The following is a 6,401-nucleotide window of genomic DNA, read 5'->3' as shown; positions in this document are numbered from 1 at the left end:
TATATATATATATATATATATATATATATATATCAATTCAATGAAAGAAGGAGGGCCGAATTGTTTGACTTCAATCTATTCATTGTATGTACAGATCCAATAGAAAACTTAAACAAAAAATATTGATTCGTGAAATCCCACTGGCTCAAATCTAATATCTAATCCAACGGAAAATCTAAACGTTAGAATATAAATTTTAGGATCAAAATCAAATTTCTAAATAACCTAATAAAATTCTAATTTTTTCTTGTTTCTAATTGAGAGAAATCTTACCTTGAACAATCTGATTGTCTCTTCAATTGTACGTGTACTAACTCCAAGGGAAAACACCTCTTAGCCTCTTAGATAAAACCCTGACTAGCTCTTCCTCTATTCTGTAGCTTGTATTATAAGATGTGGGCTTAGTGGGTGGTGGGCTGCAATAACAATTAAAAGAAAGCCTATAGCCCAACAATTATATTTTAAAGAAAACTCTAAAATAAAAAATTATGTGGGGTATTACACAATGAATGATATAGATGCACATCATTGGGTCCAAGCTATGAAATTTGAATTAGATTCGATGTATTCCAATCAAGTTTGGGATCATGTAGAGGCGCCTAACGGCATTAAACCTGTTGGTTGCAAATGGGTTTACAAGAGGAAGAGAGGGATAGATGGAAAGGTTGAAACCTTTAAAGCAAGACTAGTGATGAAAGGGTATACACAAAAAGAAGGCATTGACTATGATGAAACTTTTTCGCCAGTAGCCATGCTTAAATCTATCAGAATTATCCTATCCATTGTTGCTTATTATGATTATGAGATTTGGCAAATGGATGTTAAGACTGCATTTCTTAATGGCAATCTTGAAAAAGAAATCTACATGTTGCAATCGAAAGGTTTCATAGCAAAGAACCAAGAGCATATGGTATGCAAGTTGAAAAGGTCCATTTATGGACTTAAACAAGCATCTAGGTCATGGAACATCAGATTTGATCAGGCAATCAAATCATTTGGTTTTGAACAAAATCTTGATGAACCATGTGTATACAAAAGATATCAAGATAAAGTAGTAATGTTCCTAGTGCTTTATGTTGATGACATTCTACTCATTGGAAATGATGTAGGAGAAATGTCATCTGTAAAAGTTTGGTTGTCAAGCTAATTTGATATGAAGGACTTCGGCGAAGCTAACTATATTCTAGGGATCAAATTTTAACGAGATCGAAAGAATAAGATGTTAGGTTTATCACAAACTGGATATATAAATAAGTTTCTAGAACGGTTTAGCATGCAAAACTCCAAGAAATGATTACTTCCTTTTAGACATGGAGTTTCTCAACCTGATGACCAAAGGCCTAAGACTCAAGAGGAAGAAAATATGATGAGACAAGTTCTTTGTGCTTCTGTTGTGGGAAGTCTCATGTATGCCATGCTTTGTACTAGGCCGGATATTTGTTATTCAGTTGGCATGGTCAGCCGATATCAATCAAATCCAGGACCTAAACATAGGCAAGCTATAAAGCATATTCTCAAGTATCTAAGGAGAACGAGGGATTATATGCTTGTTTACCGGTGTGAGGATTCGATTGCCATTGGCTATACAGATTCAGATTTTCAGTTGGATCTAGATTTTAGAAAATCCACGTTGGGTTGTGTAGTCACCTTGGGAGGTGGAGCCATAAGTTAGAGGAGTGTTAAGCAATCTTGTATTGCTGACTCCACCATGGAAGCCGAATATGTTGTTGCTTGTGAGGCAACAAAGGAGGCTATTTGGCTCAAGAAATTTCTTTCTGATCTTGGTGTTATGAGAATTGAGCAAGTTCCTATTACATTGTTTTGTGATAATAGTGGAGTGGTTGCACAATCCAAAGATCCAAGGAATCACAAGAAAGGAAAGCACATTGAGAGAAAGTATCACATCGTTCGGGACATTGTTGCTCATGGAGATGTAGTAGTAGCAAAGATTGATGGTGCAAAGAATCTAGCGGATCCCTTTACTAAAGCCTTGCCCCAAAGGACTTTTGAGTCACATTTGGAGAAGATGGGAGTTAGATTAGTGCACAATAGTCTTTAGGGCAAGTGGGAGATTGTTAGGATGTGTACCCTTAAATCCTATTGTATGATGCTATGTATGTTATTATGTATGACATTATGTATGGCTTAATGTTGTGTTTAATAAAGTTGTTTTGCTATTATCTACAAATAATGGTAACATGAATATTGAGATATTATCATATAGTGTGTGATTTATGTGAAAAGTCACAGAAGATATAAATCACAAGTTTTTTGTAAACTCAGAATTTTAGTTCGTAGTTGGTGATGAAATTGGGCATTTCGTCTGCGAAGACTATAACATAACAACTAAGATGATTTGTCTTGATCATGAAAATGAAGATTAATAGTTGATATGTTGATATGTTTTAAGAGTTAAAACATATTGAACTGGACCAGTGCGAGATTTATTATTCTCCTAACGACTGTCAAATGAATAATAAACTCACAATTTGTATTTGCATAAACTCCTAATACTGAGAGAATAATGGACTTGATCATGAGATGTAGGTTGCTTTGATATATTAGGAGTGAGATCTAGAGTTACGGTAAAAACCTAAGTATGTTGGGCAACCACATTTAATGTTGATGGAACATATATTCTCAAGATGGAATTCATAGTCTCTTAACGGAGATACAAAATATTCCCTTGAGATAAGTTTAATGGGTTTGTTATTCAAAATGTTAGACCTAACTACTTTAGTAAATAGTTACTAGAGTATATATTTATGAAATTAGATTTCATAAATATATGATGAATAATTTAAAGGATTAAACTGGGTACTCAAGGATAATATGTAGTAATTTACAAAGTGGCCGTCTACATTCATGACTTTGTGTTACTACGAATATTTTATGAAGGGGTTGCATGTACAATAAAGTCTTGGGATATAATTTATAAATAAGGCCTAGAGTGCAACTATATTTATATAGTGGTATTAAATATAGTTAATGGTAACTTTGGACTTGTCAAGAGCTGACAGAAAAGCCTAAGGCCCATTGGAGCTAGTTTTTTATTGGTCCCTTTTGGTCCCACTCCAAGCCACACACTTAAGCCTAATTGGAAAGGCCCAAAAGGCCAGCCCAATTAGATAATCAGTTAGATACAAAGAGAAAAACATACAGAATTTTCTGTAGGAGAATTGTAAGAACACTATTGCGAAGTGGTGTAAGAAGTGTTAGACACTTTGACATTCTCCCTTTGGAACTGATTGAGAGACCACACATCTTGGGCGTTAGTGGAATTGGAGTGAAGATTGAAAGTGTTCTCAAGTGCTTCTGATCTTCGGTTTTGAAATTCACCTCTCCAAGGTACACTATCTTGTTCTCAAATTCTGAAACTTATATAGTACATGTTAACTTTTATGAATGAAGTAGATCCATTGTTTTTCCGCTGTGTATGTTTTGTATGCAATACAAACATGTCATTTTTCTATCAAAGTAGAGGTCGAAAGTTGCACAGATGATGAATAGGCCAATTGAAGAAGAACAATTAGTTATGGTTGTAAAGAATTTATTACTTGTATACCATAAGTACTTGTTTGCTCAGTATTTTCCTAATTTTAAAGCTTTGATTGCTACCAGAACCAAAATTGAGGATGCAATAAATAATGGCACTATAGAAAATGATGACCCACATGTTTAAAAAGAATTTTGGATCTAGTTCTAAGGTTGCAAAAGTTTCTAATATTCATAAAAGTGATCCTTATCAATTAATTGCACCCATGCAAATATCACAAGGTCCACCTCCAAGGCCTAGGAAGGAACTTCATGAGTTGTATATGCCTATAAGCCAAGTGTTTGAGAAACTAAAAGCAAACGGGTTATTGAAGCCCTTAGACCCAAGACTAATTCCAAACCTGCTACCTTTAATATTTGATGTGAATAAGAGGTGTGCCTACCACCAGGGCCCTGGCCATGATACTGACAAGTGTTTTGGCCTTCGTCATGCAATTCAAGACTTAATAGACAACAAGGTGATTGCACCGCGTATAAGGCCTAGCATCACTAATAACCCCTTGCCTAACCACAATTTCGGGAGAGGACCCATCTGGATTGATTGCTTGATAACTGAAAAGGAAAGTAAAGAAGACCCATCTGGATTGATCTATGACCTACCCGAGTGCTTTATGATGACATGGGAAGAATTGATGGATAGAACATCCACTACAAGATATGATATATGGAGTGAAGATGTACCAGAAACTAAAAATTACCCAATACCTTATAATAGGGGGAGACACTTCAAACCCCAAACATATTACCCAACATTTACAAGTGGGGGGAGACACTTCAAACCCCAGTCAAGTTACCTAATACCCATAAACGGGGGGAGACACCTCGAACCCCAATCAAATGGCCCAACATCCACAAATGGGGGGAGACATTTCAAACCTCACATTTGGAGACAAATAACCCAATAGAAGCCTTGAACAAGGCCACCCAACAAACACCCACTGATGAACATGAGGTCCTCAAGGAACTACAGAAACATAAGCCAACATATCTTTATACGGCTTACTCATGGCCTCGTATAAGCATTGCCAGAATCTGGTAGACCTTCTTAACCAAATCCAAGTCCCTACAACCATAACTTCTCAAAATTTGAATGCTATGATTGGATTCATAAGTAAGGAACTCACTATTTCCTATTTTGACAAGGATCTGACAAAGAAGGGAAAGCACCACAATGACCCATTGCATATTACTGTAGATGCTAAAGGCAAGAGGATCCCGATGGTTCTCATTGATGATGGAAGTGCCTAAACGTGTGTCCTTTAAAGACCACAAGTTGCTTTGGTCTAAGCATTGAAGACTTCGTGCCTATTGATTAGCATGAGAGAGCTTATGACAATAGTAGAAAGGAGGTCTTGGGGACTGTAACATCAAAGCTTACTATAGGGCCGATGATTAAAAAGGTGGAGTTTCAAGTCCTCAACATAGCTTCATGCTTCAATATGCTCCTTGGGCAACCATGGATCCATGACACAAAGGCCGTACCTTCATCCGTATACCAAAAGCTTCGGTTTCCACATGAAAAAGCTATTGTAACCATATATGGCGATACATTAACTATGCCAAAGCCTATCTTTGGTATTGATTTTGAGAAAGAGCCATTGACCTTGGATGGCTTTGAGATTGAGAGGCTTGGCTTTGAAAGAAGAGAAGAATAAGTGGAGAAGATTCCTATGGACTTTGCTCCTTACAACAACAACAACGTGGTAGCAATGATGAGGAGAATGAATTACCTTCTGGGAATAAACTTAGGGAAGACTATGAAGAAGCAGATTGTTCAAGACCTAATGATTCCCACTGCCACACCACCTTTTGGCCCACTGATGATGATGTATTAGAGATGGAGGTGAAAAAGATGGTCCAAGCCAAAGCTAAAGCAAAGGGACTTCCTTGTCCCCTGGAACCCCTAAGGCCCTATACTCCAACATTGAACGGGAAGTTTGTCAAAGCTGTAGATAATCAATGCTATTGGGGATTTTTTGAACCAAGATTCGACCTCGAAACGAGAACTAGGATGCTTGGGTTCGAGATGCTACTTGATTGCAACAAAAAGACTCTAGAATTGAAGAGAAAAGAGACAACCTGGGTTCCTACTGATTGGGTTGATTACATAAACCCAGATGCCATGACTACATTTCTTGGAGATGCCATTTGCAATATAGAGGAAGAAGAATGCTGGGAAGCTTGCCAACTTGCACTGAAGAGCTTGTATGAAGCAAGAAGGGTCAGTGATGAAGATGAGGAAGGGGGAGAGGTCCCTAGTGATGATGATGAAGGTAGCAATAGTGAGAATGATAGTAGTAGTGACAGCAGCAGTAGTGACAGTGAACATGGTGTTGATGACTGTGATAGTGAAAGCAATAATAGTGAAGTCTATGATAGCCAATACAATGGCAATGATTAGGGTGAACCTTCTAGTGATAGAGAATATGAAGATGATGTGCTTTTTTATGAAGAGTATGATGATGATGTAGACTACTATGATGAATATATTGAAGATGCTGAAGCTAACAGGTGGAGCGATGCTGATAATGACCAATACAGGCTGGTAAATGTATTAGAGGATGTAGGAGAAGAGATTGGCAAAGCCGATGATGTAGACTATGATGATTACCCTTATAGGCGTCCCTCAGATTGGAGCTGCATTACGAATGTTAGTTCAAAGTCAAGTCCTTGATATGACAAGCATGGTAGATAGATTCCAAAATTGGGGTCCTATTACGATTCAGAACCTAGCTCATTGACCTCGAATATCGAAGATGAGGTTGACATAGATGCTAGATTGGCCATTCTAGACAAAAATTGATGAACCACAGTCTCAGAATCCTAACACTTGAGAATGCTGAAGG

The sequence above is a fragment of the Castanea sativa genome, chromosome 8, assembly GCF_040712315.1.
Source record: "Castanea sativa cultivar Marrone di Chiusa Pesio chromosome 8, ASM4071231v1".
NCBI classification, from domain to species: domain Eukaryota; kingdom Viridiplantae; phylum Streptophyta; class Magnoliopsida; order Fagales; family Fagaceae; genus Castanea; species Castanea sativa.
This window is presented reverse-complemented; position numbering follows the sequence as displayed.